At 39.8% G+C, this 17,782-nt stretch overlaps 1 protein-coding gene across 3 annotated transcripts in view; it reads left to right on the plus strand.

Annotated features, from left to right (window-relative positions):
* Window positions 1–3,793: 3,793 nt before the first annotated feature.
* The window catches only part of LOC137182081 (transcription factor SOX-13-like), a 48,473-nt gene continuing 34,484 nt past the window's right edge, over window positions 3,794–17,782 (plus strand). For 2 of the 3 annotated variants that reach the window (XM_067588366.1, XM_067588368.1), the window contains exon 1: window positions 3,794–4,181. The gene's annotated coding sequence lies outside the window, so the exon portion shown is untranslated. Of the gene's footprint in view, window positions 4,182–8,605; window positions 9,009–17,782 lie in introns of those variants that run through there. The other variant, XM_067588367.1, reaches the window with a different exon arrangement.

Consider the following 17,782-nt stretch of genomic DNA (forward strand, 5'->3'; position numbering starts at 1 on the left):
GGGAAAAAAAAGGAGAAGTGTAGAAAAGGGTTTTGTAATCTCGGTATAGTGGTGTTGTGCCGTCTCCATGGCGACAGGCACAAAGGCCCGTGGTTGGCCATTGATGGCTAATTGTATTCTTCACAGCTCTTTTGTTAATTGTTGTCTGCCCAGCTCCCACTTCCTGCTGGGCCACGGCACAAAGCCACGAACAGGAGGGATTAGAAATGGCACATCAGCTCCCCCAATACACAGCCAACCTCTCTCTACCTCGTTCTCTCCCTCTCTTTCATTCTCTCTCCTCCTCTCTTTCTCCCTCTATCTCTCTCTGTCCCTATTGAGCCGCGCCTCCTTTTATCTTCCCCTCACCGTGTGCACTCCCATGACCTCGCCGATTCTTTCTTTCTTTCTCTCCTTTTCTTTCTCTCTTGATATGAGGTCTTCACTTCTTCACAGTCACATTTTTGTGACGTTCTGTCAGCTTCTTATTCTTCCTCGCCTCCCTCACTGCCAGCAGTTATTCACACAGATGCAGATAAGACGAGCTTACTGTACAGCGTGTCCACGCTAATGCAGATACATGCATCCTTTTCCAACACTGAAAACGCAGCTGTAAACTTTTCATATTTACGGACAAAGTACAGTACTTCAACTCAGCAGGACCACCTGCCTGTTAGCTGTGACGTTCTCCCTCTCCTCTCCACATGCAGTCACTTTTTCTTTTCCTGTGAGTTAAAACAGCTGATCACACAATACAGATTTTATTATTGACGCACTGTGTTTTCCTGTTTCTGTTTTAAGACGACAGCTCCCGTATGAGAAAGAAATCTGATCAACAGTTGATCAAACCATGATCAAATGGAAAAACAGCTGGAAAAACATGATCATTGGCCTTTCTGGAAAAACAGAAAGGCCAATGATCCGTTATATTGAAACACAAGAAAAGTGATCATGGAGTCGGAGGAGACAGAGCCAAGCAAAGGAACCGCTTTGTCAAAACAGTCCATCAACTCATCAACAGATGGTTGCAGTAATACTCTATGTATCATTTTGTTGTTTCCTACAACCACCATTCGAGAGAGGAGGAGGAGGAAGAGGAAGAAGAAGAGATTTAAAGATCCCATGAAACAGGTGCTTGACCTTCCTGAAAAACAGCTTCACCTCGTGGTGCATTAGTAGGTCTACTGGTCACATTACCCTTCTGTGAATATTCACTCCATCTTCAACAACCAGTGAATTTGAGTATGTATTACCTTGTGGACATGTGGGTAAAACTCCACCTTCAACTTCTCCTGCAAATTCGCCCCATCGGCCAATAGAATCAAATAGAAACTGATGCACTGTTTGGAAATGGAGAAATCATTTCTACAAACTGTTTACAGTAGGTGATTGCTCTTCTCAGTATTTATTTATTGAGGCCAATTGATGACCGTCTCACATGGTCTTAATCGCTCGGTCGTGTCGATTTGCCCTGTACAATATCAGGAAGATCAGACCTGTCTGAGCATGCAGCACAATTCCTGGTAAAGGCTTTTGTAATATCACGCATTGACTACTGCAACTCCTTACTGGCAGGCCTCCCAGCATGTATGTTCAAACATCTGCAGATGATCCAGAATGTGGCAGCACAGCTGTTCATATCCCTTCATTGGCTCCCAGTTGTTGCCAACATCATAATCAAAATCCCTGACATTTGCTTTTGAAACAGCAACTAAAACAGCTCCTGCCTACCTGAACTCCTTCATTCAGGTCTATGCTCGCTCCAGCTCACTACGCTCTGCCAATGAAAGGCATCTGGTACCACAACAGATCCGCAGAGACTAAAGACCCAGCTCTTTCACAAACATCTCCACACTTGATGGACTGAAAAAAAAAAATCTGCTTCTATGCACTCTATGTATTGTCTCTGTGCACCGCTTGTTGGCACCTACGTCCTATCGACTCAAACTCTGACTCTGCTTGTGTTGTATCAACTCTCAGATACATCGCTTTGGATAACAGTGTCTGCTAAATGACATTGTAAAATGTAAATTATAATTGTAAATTTGTCACCCATATCAGAACCGTAACATCACATCCTTTTTTGGGACTGTTTCGTTGGATGGAACAACAAAATCCAACTAATAAAGTTTTTCACAAACCCATCTTTATGCCTACTCTTTAAGATTTGAGTTAAAAATCAAACTCACTTCTCTCCATAACAAACAGCCCACTTAAGATTCATCTCCCACTGACCTGAACACCAAGTACATCACATTTCATGGCACCTTTAAGTGTTATTTTAGCATGAATGTCAATTTATAAACCAATCTGAAAAAAAAAAACCCAACAAACTCACTCAATTCACATTTTCTGGTTTATCCACTCTAGTGTGGACACATACAGCGTGAAGTTAGGAAATAGCTGTTAAAACCTGAAAAACTTGATTTTAAAATCTGTCTCCCAGTGCTCAAAAGATTCTAATGAATAAAATATGAAATGAAAGAAATATGGAGAGATGCACAAGAAACCCAGAATAATTTCTTTGATGTAATAGTGCAGCCATGAAAAATATGGTTTTGGGTTTGATTGTGTCATTCAGTGTACGCCTCTGGAAAAAGTTCTCAGAGTATAAATTGAGAGATTAAAGGGTTATTTCACCAAAATTACACACAAAAAAGTTCTTTCTACCTGTGCAGGTAATTTCCTTCGCTGAGGTTTTGAGATATCTGTTGCTCAGATTTTTGCTGCAACATCAATAAAAGTTGGAGGTGAATTAAATTTTGCTTGTGGAGCTCAGAGCATTGAATGATATTTGAAAAACTCAAAAGCATCTTGCCTTTCGGGAGAAAATTGATTACTCCCATCTTTCAGATGTTTTTGTGAGGAGAGGAGAATTGGTGTTTTTTTGTACCCAAGGTCACAAAATTGTAACTATTTGAGGTCTGTGGATTATGGAGCATTTTTCCTGCAGAGACACATTGCTATTGAATTTGTCAAATGTCGTTTATTTTGTGGCTTTAAGCAGCACAAATGAAATTCCATTCATGGCTGTAGCATTCAGGTGGTGGCAGATCTGAGAGGTGAATATCTCAAACCTTGACCTTGACTATTTTGGGTGAATTTGGTTAAACAGACCTTATAAGAAGTTAATTAGTTAGATGACAAAAGTTATTTTAATCCATTAGTCAACAGACAGAAAATAAATAACCACCTACTCTGATAATTCATTCATTGTTTAAGTCATTTTATAGTAAAATTATCAAATATTAGTCAGACAAAATAAGGGACTGTACAAAAATGATTGGGTGAAGAACAGGGCTGAACCTTGTGTTTTAATTTTTAAAGTCTTTCAAACTTTAATATTTTCTTTGGATCCCTTTGACTTAAGAAAAAACTGCCCCCTAATTTCTTATAAGGAGAAATGCATCAAGAATCTGAGATGTCAGAAGCATTTTATAGACAAAACAATTAATTAATTGGCTAATTAATCAAAAATAACAAAACTAATCACTGTGTGACATTTTTAACGTCGGTACGGAACTAAACTAAACTGAATGTTGCTGCAAATATACATTAAGTTGAGTATGGATCTGAGGGAAGAGAAGAGGCTGTCAACCAATCAATTGTCATCAATAACTTGGTCAATTTGTGTGTAAATGTGACAAGGAGCCATTGACAGATCATATTGACTCTCTCTCCCAGGCGTCACTCTTTGTTTTGTTTTTTATTCTCTCTCTCTCTCTCTCTCTCTCTCTCTCTCTCTCTCTCTCTCTCTCTCTTCTGTGTGTGTGTGTGTGTGTGTGTGTGTGTGTCGGTCCCCTTCACCACAACCTGGAAATCAGTCCCTCTCCCTTTAAGTGGGAGGTGAGCGACAGGGCGCTGCGGACGGTGAGTGTTGGAAACCCAGACCAGTAGATAGAAAGTCACCGGGAGTGAGTGAGAGGAGGGCTGCGCTCTCTGTCTCCAAAACATTTACGCACGGCCGCGGCAGCATTCCGCCTCTCTGTATTCCCCACCGTCAGTCATTTTACCAACATCCGCTGTCTCCCTCTGAAGGACCGGAGCAGAAGCCCGTACCACACGTACCGAGCAGCTTCAGTCCCAAACCACCGTGCTTTGCATGCGGTGAGCAATTAAAGCGGGAGAGGAAGAGGAGGACGGAAGTTTTTTTTTTTTTTTTTTTTTTTTTCTCGTGGAGAGCTCAGGGCGCATCGGGACTGGTGAGTGAAGGCTTGATTACACATCGGTGTCAACACGCGTGAAATGCTCTTCATGTCAATCTTTATCACGAATGAAACCCGTAGGTGTTAGAAACCTCTGTACTGGAAGGCTTTATCTCACGTAACATTGGCTTTCAAAACTTCCAAAACTGCGGAACTGTGGTGGTGTTGTTGTTGCTGAATGTGATAAATCATCTTTGATGAATGTTTCAAACTATCAGCTTTAAAGGGACAGTTTTAAAATGCTACCCCACTCATTCATGAATATCCAACTTCCAAAAACTTCAGTTTTGTTGCTCTCTCTCTCTTTCTTTCTTTCATCATAATTCAAACACATCATCCAGTTGATTCTAACAAGTTCACTCAACTTCACTGCATCTAGTCTCTGATTCCTGAGCTTCACTCTCTCTCTTGTCACATCTTTATTTTTTGCCTCTGAATGTGCCAGAAATGAGAGGCTGACAGCGCTGCACTGCGCTCCTCTGCACTGGTGGCAGCTTATACAGTGATCTGGTGCTGGGAGATGATGATGATGATGATGATGATGATGTCAGTTCTGTTGGCAGATGCAAATGAGCGGATATCAGCAGGTTTACCAAGAATAGGTACAAGTGTCGACATTTTTACCAAAGGCTTCAACACCTGTTCTGTTTCTGTTCGCTGCGGCTGATTTGCTAAAGTTTTACAGTGCAGGGGAATAATGAGAGCTTCCTGGAGTTTCAGGATGATGGGAGATTGTCCTAGTGCTCATAAAAAACAAAAACATCCTGTCAGTTGTCAACAATGCTGTAATGTAGTTTAGATAAAGGTTTCTCCTGCTGTACAGAACTATGGAAGCATTGTAGGTGAAGTGTCCTTTTGACGAGGGTGAAGTGAAGAGGGTCTGTGGTCTAATGTGGATCAGTCGTGATGTCTTGGTGTAGACGAGTTCAGTGTAAACTGGTCATGGATGCACAGACAGCAGGTCTGGGAGCAGTTCAGAGGTGACGTCTCGGTCTCGGCGCAGAGCACAAAGTGTGTAAAAGCTTGTGGGCTTTCTGCCACAGCGGGGGTCACACTGAACAGTGAAGTTGTAGAATTGTGAGAGAGTGTGTGTGCTCGTCTTTACAGTGGCTGGCTGCATACAAAGCTGTCTGTCAGTGGGGAGTCCCTGACCTTTCTTTCCGTCAATCTCCTTTCTTTCCTCATTCGCTCTTCGCTCCCATCTTCACACCCCCTACTGCTGCCACCACTCGTTGTCTTTCTTTCTTTCTTTCTTTCCTTCTTTCTTTCTTTCTTTCTTTCTTTCTTTTTATTCTTTTTTTCTGGGTGCTGCATCTTGATGTCCTGCGACTTGCATGCAGACTTAAACCGCACATGCACACATTCCCATCATGCTGTTTGATGTCTGCAGTGGAGAACAGGACGGATTTGAAAAGAGCCCGTCTGTCAGCACCGCTCTATAGTGTATACTATCTACCTCTGTCACACACACACACACAGACAGACATGATAATCTTAAGGAGTGGTTTGGCATTTCACCCTTCACCTCTGCCCCCCCCCCCACCCTCCCCTTCTCTCTTTTGGAGCTTTGTCTTCGCAGGTGAATGGGTTCGTGTAGGACGAAAGGTGACCCGGGCGCTCACTCTTTCTCTCTGCCTGCCGGGCGGCTTGAGTGTTATCATGTCTTACATCACGTCCATAGAGGATACTAGTTTCTGATTGGCTAGCAGGTGTCCATTAAAATCCGGTCAACTGTTTGAAATTCAGTGTTCACCCTATATTAAACTGTGAGTATCTGCAGTTTGCGAACAAACTCTAAAAAAATACAGAGCAACTAGCAATTAATTTCATTGTTGACCAGTTTTTCGATTTATTGAACCCTAAATAATTAAATTTATAATGATTATTAAATGGAGAAAAGCAGCAAGTCCTCACAACCGAGAAGCTGCGTCGAGGTATGTTTGCATTTTCTACAATTAATTGATTATAAAAAGTTGCCAATTATTGTCTTGTCAATCAAAACCTTTCTTTTTTGACCTTTGTAAGCAGCCATGTCCTAAGAATTATAATGCACTCTGTATTGTTCCGATATAGAAAATAATGGACCGCACTTTGACTGTTATTTCCTCATATTGGAACGTCTAGTCGTGCATTATTGGTTTTTCTTCCCATCGTACATGCATTAAGCTTCAGAATTTGTTGCATTGTGTTCTAAAGGTCTGTGCGTGTGTGTGCGTGGATGTAAACATGTGAGCATATGTGCCAGTGTGCACACATTGAACATCTCTATAAGGGCAGCAGAGCAGACAAAGGTTTTTTCCCCATCTCTCCTCCTGACCTCCTATATCCTCTGGACATTGTTCTCTGAATCCTATTGAACCAGGAGTCCACAGAGAAACACCACAATGCAGAATAATGGTGTGTCTGTGTGTGTCTGTGTTTGTGTGTGTGTGTGTGTGTGTACTCCTCAGTCTCTCCTTCAGCGCAGTGTGAGGCCAAGCCAATCACACACAGAACAATGCTGGGTTTAGGGAAGCCTTGTGATCTCTTTAAAATAAAACCCTCTCACTGCATTGTCTCCTTTTGGAAGAATCACAAGAAATGTGAACATTAAAACACTCAGCTGGTTGACTGGCTGATAAACACGCTGACGTTCGACAGTTTTATGCACATGCCATGTCTCTGGCTGATGCGTTACCATGGTGTCTCACAGCCGTGTTTGTGAAACTTCAGACTTTTCATCGCTTACCTCGTGCGTCGGATTCTTTTCACTGATTGAGTGCAGGGCTGGACGCTAATTCAGAATAATTTCTTATCAACTTTTGACTGAATCATATTGTGTTAATATACTGTTATGTAACTATTATATAGATTAATGACTCTGACCAAACTGGTAAATCAAAAATTGACAAAATGAGCGATTTAAGTTTTTTTTTGTTTGTTTGTTTTTTTACACATATGAAGAGTTCGGTGTCTTGTGGAACACAGTTCATTGCTTTCAATGTTAGTTTGATTACTTTTAGCGCTGCAACAATTAATTGAGTTGTGGATGACAGAAAATTAGTCAGCATCAATTTTGATATTTGATTAATCATTTTTTCAAGAAAAGATTCCAAACATTTGCTTGGTTCATCTTCTTCATTGTGAGGATTTTTGTAATTTGAATATCTTTGGGTTTTGGTTTGAAGACATTTTTGACTGTCTCCTTATTTAGACAAAAGCTTTAATTACAAAAATAATTAACAAATGAACTGTTAATTAAAATAACTGTTAGTTGCAACCCCATGCATTTGCCATTTTGTGACATGCAGTATAATGCAATAGATTTTTTTTTTTTTTTTTTTCAATATTGTGATAATGATTTCCACCGTATCACCCAAACCTAATCAGGTAATGAATTCTCATTTTCTTTTATTATTCCCCAGGCTAATGAAACAGTGTAAATTATGACCTATAGATCAGGACTCAACATTATTATATTAATGTAATATCTGTTTTTTGCTTTCTGAACATGAATACTGGTGATGTTACTTTTACTTTTTACTAATTATTTAGTTTTTCAAGCCCAAATTTTAAAAAGATAAAAAAATTTTAAAAAGCAAAACATGAACAAAACAACCCTGTGACGTCTCGAGTAGACAATGTGCTGTTAACTAGGAAAAGAACAGCAGACCAGCAGTCTGACTGTTATAACGTTGGGATGAGTTGATTATTAGATCAACAGAAAATTAATCAGCAACTATTTTGTTAAATTGTTAACAGTTTGAGTCATTTTTAAAGCAAAAAATGCAAAAGATTTCCTAGTTTCAGCTTTGCAAATGTGAGGATTCTCTGGATTTCTTCGTCTTATTTAATAGAAAACTGAATATCTTTGTGTTTTTGACTGTTGGTCGGACAAAACAAGACATATAAGTACGTCACCTTCGATTCTGGGAAACTGTGATGGACATTTCTCGCTATTCTCTCAAAGTTTACTGACAAAACAGTTAAAAAATCAAGAAAATAATTGCATGATGGTCTATTGCTTAAAGATGCTGTTGAGGTGGTTTGATGCAAATTATTGTGCCGTCAGTTATGAATTGATTCTGTATAAACTCATGTTTGTATTCAGGCTGCATAAAGGCGGTAAAGGTGTTTCTCTCTATTCTGTAACTTAAAAAGTGGATAAAGTGAGATTGTTCAGGTTAATTCTTCACTAAGTCCCTGATAAGAGTGTCATATCACACTCAGTTTCTGTGCCTAACAATGTCCTCTTTTGCATTATGTAACAGCCTGTTCTCCTCATGACTTTATTCTATTATGACCTGCAGACATGCAGTCTTTAATGATTCTGTACATCAGTATCACAAAGACAAAAACCACTAAGTGCTGAGGTTCTTTTTCTAAGAACACCTGAGAGGAGAACGTCTTGGTCAGCCTGCACCTCGTCTTCATTTTTTTTTTTTAAATCTTTGAGGCAAACAGGGCGATAAAGAGTGTTAATTATAAGCGGGGATATTAAATGTGTCAGGAGAAGCTGCTAGAATTCATCTCTTTGTAAAGGAAACACAATGGCGGAACTGTTCTTTGAATCACTCTTCACTGGACTTTTTAGACACTTTCCACCTGTTGCCTTGGTAGAAGAAGAAAAAAAAAGATGACTGTAGGAAGTTCATAGGAAACGCACATGCACACACACAAGCATACACACACACACACACACACAGTGCTCACGCTGGGCGGGTGATAAAGTATAAGTCTTATACTGGTGATGGGCCACTCTCAAACACTGAGAACAAAGTAGACACCTAGAGACAACAGCAGCTGCTGCACACATCACTGTAAGCATCCACACACACTTTCAAGGTAAGATTCTTGTTTTACTGGCAGAAAACTCTTCTTTGTATCGTTTAACAAACCTCAATAATATGTGCGAGATTTGTTTGCCTCTGCTGGCAAGGTTAAATATCTTGTAGGCTTTTCATTTGTTTGTTTCTGAGGCAGATGAGCTGTTGATGTATCTGATGAATTGTGTGTGTGTGTGTGTGAAAGCGGTAGTGTAGTATTCAGATGTTTAGGTTTCTATTGTGCTGGTGCATATAAAGCTGCAGATTAAACAGTTTCTTTTAAATGACCAGATGGAAGATCTCACTCCGTCCTACACATACTGACACTACATTACACTACACTTGCTAATATTAATGCTATCATAAGCTCCTAATACTGCACTAATAATGCGGGGAGTAAAACTGATGCGTTCAGCTGTGGCAAGTTATTTATCAACAGCTGTAAATCAGTTTTTGAAGAAGAAAGAATGGAAGCATCCTTGAACGCTGCCCTGCATCTCTCACGCAACTTTGGAACACTTTCAAATAAACAAAAAAAAAAAGAGAAAAAAAAAAAGAAAAGAAAAGCAGCACTTGAGTTTTCTGGACTTTTTCTATGTGTGCGCATGTTGAATGCACTTGTTTATTCAGCACAAGATGAGGAGGTGTGCGATGTCAAAATGCAAGCTCCTACAGGACTAAGGTGTGTTTCATTAAATACAGAGTTGAGAGGGAAGTTTTTGTTGGGAAGTATGTGGTGCATGTTTTTTTTTTTAAGATTTTGAAGAAGCGTAACTACAGATTTCTTTTGTCTTGCTGTTGCCATAATGCTCGTCACATAATGGCTCTGTATTGTTTGACATAGTAGACGTGAATGAGCATGTTTACCGTATGTTACTGTCAAATCTGACTCTTAATTCAAGGACCTATTTAAAGCAAAAAGAACGAGCAGTGAAGTTAAATAATGATATTGTTGAGGACTTTGTGTGACTGTGGTCGTGATAAATGTAGAGCTTTAATGGAAAAAAAAGTGAGATTGTATTAGATAGAGACATAATGAGCTGATTGTGACATAAATAAGTAGAATGAATACGTGCATTGATCAGACTAACAGACAGTTTTACATTTTACTCTACCACATTAACGAAAAAGGCCAGAAGGCCTCTGTTTGACTTTTAATATCTTTCAGCTACTTGTATTACTTTTTCAGCATTAACCAATAGATTTGCATCGCCATCAGACAAGTGCGCACAAACAGATGTTTTTTTGTTCGCCATGAGCGAAGATGAAGGCATCGTCAGCTTGTTGCCGTCCTTTTCCCAGTCGATTTGTTTATTTCTGCAGTGATCGAGAGAATTCACAAACACTCTATTGATGCATCAGCTCTGTACACGCAAGTAAAAACATACTAGTTTCCTGGTTGATTTACATGACTTTCCCCTGGCCTCAAACAACGCCGCTCTGTTGTCATATGACACCTTAAGTTGATGTTTTTTGAAACACAAGACTTCCACTGTATACCTGTTTGTTATGTGTGTTCGTACATGCGTGTCTGTGTGTGTGTGTGTGTGTGTGCTGTCATTTGCAAACGACCAGAGACCGTTTGTTTGCTCCACAGCAGTCCAGTGGCATGATTTGCATTTCCTTTCGAAATCAGTGAAATCTAAAGCGACAGTAGGCCATTATGTTCCCGCTTTGTATAAGTTGGTTGCTTGTTTGACTTGAACATTTGTGGTGTATGTGCAACATATGAAACAGGTCTCCTTCTTTCAACTCTGATATGACTGTGTTTTTATACATCTTTTACTGGCAAAAACAGGAAAAAGAATAGGTGTTTATCTATATCTCCTACAGTGATACATCGTGTTCTTCGATGTGTCACACTTTCCCTGACAACCATGTTGCAGACAGACCTGAGAGGATATAACAGCAGCTTTTCTGCATTTTATCTTCCACTCACTGCATTTGAACATGATAACTTGTACAAAGTCACGCTGACTTTCATGTCCTGCGCAGGGAGACGAGTCATCTCCGTCCCCGTCATGTATCCCCAGCTATTCTCAACAGCTCCATTTAAATAATGAGGGATCAAACCTGAAAGTCACCAGGGAAATAAACAGAAAATACTTGATGTATATTGTATATCTCACAGAATCCAACAACAACAAAAAAAACCCAAAGCAGAGATGGTAGATATTGTGGCAGAGGTGAAGCAGTAGATGAGGGCTGTATGAGGATCTGGATGGCTGCTACATACACTATGTCAGTTACAAACCCCAAACTTTTGTTATTATACTTCCTCTATTTGCTGCTTTCCATGTTCTCACTCAGCAACTCACTGCCGTTCCTCTGCAGGCAGATAAGGATTTCTTTCCATGTTTTAATTTTTATTAAGGTATCTTGGTCTTATCATTAGCTTAAGTGGAACACAATTGAAGGAGAAACCACCCAGATAAATTTCACTATGTGGCATTTAACCACTTTATCAGCTTGTCAGCTCTGAAAACAAAGACCCCTGCAGACTGTGTAAACATAAAGGATGATGAACTTTCTACTTGAATAATAAAGCAAAATTTAGTTTCCCCTCCAGGCTTCTTTACTTAAGATTGAAAAGTGTCAAAATGTAGCAAACAACAAGAAAAGGTACCAAAATGGAAAAAAAAAAAGTTTTTACATATTCTTTATTGTGAACATATTTTGTCATTTTTTAATATTTTTATTGTACAACCCTCATGTTTAATCAGTCGCAAAGATGACATCATTAACTCCAGTGACTCCTGTTGTTAAAGGACAATTTCCTCTAAATGACATAACATAACATCACTGTCAGTTAGACTGCCAGCACTTTTCTACCATTGTGCCTTGAGATGTACAGCTGAGCAGAGCAAATATCATACTGATTAATATACATTTACAATTCAGAGAACATTCAGCTGTGCCACTTCAGAGTCAATCCACCCACAACAGCTCTCTAAATGCTAGATTTGTCTTCCAATTTACACTCATTTTGGGAAGTGTGTTTTAATTTCAATATCAATTTAAACCTGCAATAGAAATTTTTGGTCACTTTAGCGGGAAACCAGTTGAACACAACGCTGATATATCGTCACCTTTTCAGCTAATATGTTGAACTTGTTAGCAACCAGTTGCTTATTTACACATCCAACAGTTATGGAACAACATTATCATTCACTTGGAGTCGTGTTTCTGTCCACCTGATGAATGTAAGTCCAATATTCACTCTTTTTTAGCTATTTATGGTCCCTATCAACTCCTGAGGGGAATAGCTGACTCTTTAGCTGCCAAATGCTCCACTATGTTCACCAGCTGGTCTACAGCTAATTGACACTTTGCCTGCTGCAGCTGAAAACGATGCTATAAGAGCGCTGAGAGAGAACCAACATAGTAAAGTTGCAGCCGGACAGCTAAACAATGAGCTGAAACTCTCTATAACGCTCCGTAAAGCCGAGGGGAGCTGCATCTCACATTACATGTTGTTATTTTATACATCGCTATTATAAAAATAGTGATCATAGCGGCTTTAGGGATAATTCTATATTTTTCTTATTGCAAACAAATAAGACCATCAATGCTTCAGTCCGTCTCTAAACATTTTCTCTACTCTGTCTGCAGCACTCAGTCCTAAACCCAGTTGTGCCTTCTGGAGACGCAGATCATGTAAAAGATATAGGTTTTATATCTTTGTGATAACTTTATCACAAAGATGTAGTTTCATTTTTAGAAAGCATTTCCGAAAACAACTAGTCACTGTGGTTTCCAGCAAACGTTACCCAAACAAAAAGTTGCATTTGTTAGAAACTATTTTCAGTCAGGGATTAATCCACATCAACATGTCATCCAGTGCAACAGAGCGGCTCACCGATGTGTTCTTGATGCCCTGTGGCACAGAGGAATATCAAATATCACAATACTTGTTCGTAGAATCAATTCATTGTCATTTTTTTTTGTTTTTTTTTGTTTGGTCTTTTCATGGAATGTAGAATATCACCAGCTAACCTTTGAAAGCTGGTGGGCAAACAAGAAAATGGTTAATCCTGTCTGTCTTATCAGCCAGGTCTTCACCAGTGCTTTAACCTTTAGCCGTTCCTGCTCAGACCTGCAAATGCAGTTTTCATAATGGGCTTTTCTTATTTCTGCTGATTGTTCGTTTTGTAGAATGAAGGAAAGAGTTACAAAGATTCTAAAATAGAGTAGGAACATTTTTTTTACTCGCCCATTGAGTTAGCTACCGGTCTCTGACGTTGCGGTTTCCAACACAGATCCCAGGCTCAGGTGACAGGAGAGATACAAACATCTTCATGTATGTTAAGAATATATTTTCACTCATTCCCTTTATAATTTCTGGTGTCTCCTTATGGCCCACAGCCCAGATTTCATCTTTTCTTCTGCTTTTTGAACTCTCAATGGATTCTCTGCAAGCAACCAATGTAAGAGTTAACAAAGCAAATCTCTTTCTTCTTCTTCCTTTTTTTTTTTGTTTTACACCCAGTGTTCCTCTGGTGTTTTCCTATTTTCAGACACTATCCAGATGTATCTGCTATGTAGTCAAGTCTGTGTGTAAAGCAGACAGCATGTCATTACAGCGGTCAGCCAGCAACTTCAGACATGATCTCCAGCTTATTGGAGCTGGTTAAGACCTATGGCACTAAGTTGTTTGTGGCATAAGCTGCTATACTTGTGAGACGCACATGCACACTAACACACACACACACAGCAAAGACCTCCTGCAGTTTCTCAATGCTGAGACGAACAGGCCCTCAGCAGAATCACCTGTTGTGCTCCTTACTGCTCAAAGGCGTTTCCATAGTAACACCTCAGAGCCTTGGCCCCTTGGTCTATAAGACCCTCAGCAAACATAGACCCCCACCACCACCACCATTACAAACTCCATAAAACACACACGCACGCACACATACATACTTGGCGCACACGTGGGTGCTCTCAAGAAGCAGCAGTGAATGGAGTGAGGATATAAAGTGTGCCGGGCTAAAGGAGGGAGCACATTGTGAGAGTCAGGCCTCCTTTGTCTGCGCTAGCCTGAAGGAGCAGGGGGTGGAAAGGGTGTGGGGGTGTGGGGGCTTTGTGAAGGAAGAGGGGAAAAAAAAAAAAGTCGCCCTCATACACATCCTTTCTTCCCTTTCTCTTGTTCTATCTCTTTATTGGGAGTGTGTTTTGTCTTCTCCCCCCCCTCCTCTTCCTCCTCCCCCTCTCTGATAAATGCCACAGTAGCCTTTCGCTAGCCGCCACAATAGACGACCTGTTTCAGAGAAGGCGAGGGGGAGAGAGAGAGGGAGAGAGAGAGAGAGAGAAAGAGGGATGGGGGGGGGGGGGGGGGGGGGGGGGGGCATGAAAAGAAAAATGGCTGCTTTTTAACCTGTGCTTCTGAAAAGCAGAAGAATAAAGGAGCCGTGACTAAAGCCAGAGTCCTGTTCTACTCTCTTTTCTCTCTCCTCTGTGTCTTTGTGAAGGGCGCAGTTGTGTCATCAGCCTATTTATACATCTTATTTAGAGAGCCTTTGAGAGAGAGAGAGAGGGAGAGAGAGAGAGAGAGAGAGAGAGAGGTGTATAAAGTGTATTAAAGCTGCATTGAAACACAGCAGACATGTTATATCTGTTTAACATGTAATTCAACTCACTTTCAATGGATCCGAGTCATAGAGAGCCAAGGCAGCGGAACTGTGCATTGAAATAATAACTTTAATTTCTAAAGTATTGAACTGAATGTAGTGCAAAATGATTGTGCTTTAGCTCACTTTTTTAACCGTATTCAGGCGATGTATGTATTCAGATCCTAGTAAAAGTACAGATGTATTATTAACAAAGTTTATAGAAAGTAGCAAAAGTCAGAGTACTCACTACATAAAATAATTCCTGTCAGTGTTATATAATAATGTTAGACCATTATTAGTAATTAATTAACATGTAAGCATTTGAATGGTGTATTTAGTCAGTGAGGAGCCAGTTTTAATTCATGTTTAATCTGCAGCAATGCATTATAATATACATGCTGATCATATGATTTGTATGTAAAGAAGAGTAAAAAGTACATTTCCCTGTGAAATATAACGGAGTACAAATATAAAGCGGCATACCATGTTAATATGCAATGAACGTACAGTACTTAGTAACTTTCCACTGCTGCAGGACAGCAATTGTTTTAAGTTTGCGCAGAGTTTTCCTTAATGTGTTCTTTTAAATAATCCAAAACACACACTGACAGTCGATGTGCATACAATTCCATCTATACTACATTAGGTATCTGCATACGCAGACATGCTCGGTGTACAATCTAAGCATGTCATACATTTATGCTGCACGTAGACAATCTGCACGGACCCTCCGACGCGGGCAGATGAGGAAATCTTTGTTTCATCATAGATCCTTGCAGCTACATAGATGCAGAAGTATAAACCGGACTTCAGAGTAAGGAGACACTGAAATAAAGTAAACTGCATGTGTGGTTTTAGATTTTTTGTGTGGCACTCTGAAATGCTGCCACTGGCACATGTATGCATGGTAGTGGTCTGTCCACCGCCATGCCTTGAGCTATGTACAGTACATGGGTCACACAGTTCAGTAAAACTTACATCACTGTAAGTTTGTGTTACATCACTTCTCTGTTCTGTCAACTGGGATGTGTTTCTTTTTCTTTTTCTTTTTTTGTTTGTTTTTTGTTACCATGAGCAGCGTAACTGTTTCAGGATTACATGACATCAAGGTAAGTCCGTTTAACAATATTTAAACAGGTTTCTAAAATGATTCATGTTTCTTACAGTTATTACTGTATCAGATTTGGTGACAGTAATCAATACACAGTAAATGTGTATTGTTTTGACCTATTATTAGGCCCTGCAGTGGGTATCAGGCCGGGCTCTGTGACAGGTGACACCATTCTCTAGCCTTGACCTAACTTAACTTTAAGCTGCCTCTCAATCCTACACCCAAGCAACCAGCAGAAGCTTGACGTAGCCTTATATCTACATTGTATCTGCTCAGGCAAAATTCTATTTTTGTTCAACTCTTCCTACATTGCACAACTTACAACACACACTTTGCTTACAGTAGGTCTATAATAAAGTCAGTTTAGATAATGTCATGGTACTGGTAATACTGGAGCATTTGTTGTTACATCTAGGGGAATGACAACTATAGCAGCTACTAACAGGACACAGCATATACTGAGTGCCCTGGTTGCCAACCTCAGAGAAGAGATGCAGGCCCATTTGAATCCCAATGAACTTGACTCATATCCCCTAACTTGCTTTACTCATCTTCTGCAGTGTTGACTCATACCCTTTGATTGAATCCCCTTGTGTCAGCAATCATTCACTGACAGCTCACAGCTCAGTGGTAGTTTTAGTTAATTTAGGTCACAGATGCTAACAGAAACTAAACCAAAATACGTCAGGGATTAGGGTTATTTGTGTCCTTCACACTCATAATAAAAGAGTTCCTCGCTAATCTACAGTACATCAACTGCCTTATGTTTGTATCTTGCCTACTCTCTTTGGCTTCTGCCATGACAGGCTTATATTAGTAAGACCCGCCTTTTTGACTGTTGGGCAACCAACCAATAGATCATGTGACGGTTACAATTTGTTTAACCGCTGAATAGCTTAAATCTTAGCGTGTGTCACATCTGTTGTGTGTTATTACAGTCCTCTAGTGTTTAATATGTGTTTATCTGGTGTCAGGATTAAGCCACACATGCATCTCCAGCATGAACAACAAATTAAAGTTCAAATGCAGTTTTGCTGTAGGTTTACCTGATATAATAGTCATGTGTTTGTTGTTGAAGTGCACCAAAAAAGTTTGAATCTGTACCCGTACTGAGGAAAATTTATCCTGGATAACACTGAGCAGTTCTACTGAAAATGTCAAACAATTTGAGCTCAAAAGTTCAGCATTAAATCAGCGCAGCAGCTGCCATCTACTGCTGTCTTGAGAGGCTGTGAACATCAAACTGTGCACTCACTTCAAGTCTTAAACCTGTTGAATAGATTGCTGACAGTAGTCCTCAGACACTTTCAGATATCTCTGGAAAATTCCTGTTTTTTGTTTTTTTTCCCCTTTGCAGTCATGTTTCTATGCTTGTGATAAAAAAAAATCTCACAAATACTTGTGCTGCTGTGTATCAAACAAGCATCTCAAAAATAAAGATGATGGCCCTCAGAACAACAGCACTGTACCATTTCCAATTAGTATTTGTACAAATTTCTCCATCCTTCTGCTTTGAAGATGAGAAAACAAAACCATTTTGTATTTTTAAGTGAGTGGCAAAATCCCATGCTGCTGTATGAATACATACAGTGGCTTCATATGCTGTACGTACACAGTTTAAACAGCAATTTGTGTCAGAACCTTAAAAATAGCTCTTGGTTTGGAGTATTGGAACCTGTAGGCACCTTAATACTATGAGGTGCACGGTTACATGCTCTTTTGTGTGGGCTGAAGTTGTGTCTACTAAATGCTCAGTTAAGGTTAAAAAAGAAACCAAAGCCGAACTTCCATGAAGCTTCTGCATTTAGCACTTCTGTAGAAATGCAACCACAATGCACAGAGAGATGAATAAAACAGAAACCACAGCTTTGTCAGTCAATAGAACACAGAGGTGCAGTCATATTCTCACAGCTAAGCAAGGTGGGATGACTGACTTCCTGAATTAAATCCCCCACAACACCCACATTCCTTAGTCATGATTAGAATGCAATTCAAAGCAATTTCTTTGATTGATCGTAAGCAATTTTAATGATCAGTAATTATTTCATTAAAATCTACAAACAAAACAATTGA

This window comes from Thunnus thynnus, chromosome 4, assembly GCF_963924715.1.
Source record: "Thunnus thynnus chromosome 4, fThuThy2.1, whole genome shotgun sequence".
NCBI classification, from domain to species: domain Eukaryota; kingdom Metazoa; phylum Chordata; class Actinopteri; order Scombriformes; family Scombridae; genus Thunnus; species Thunnus thynnus.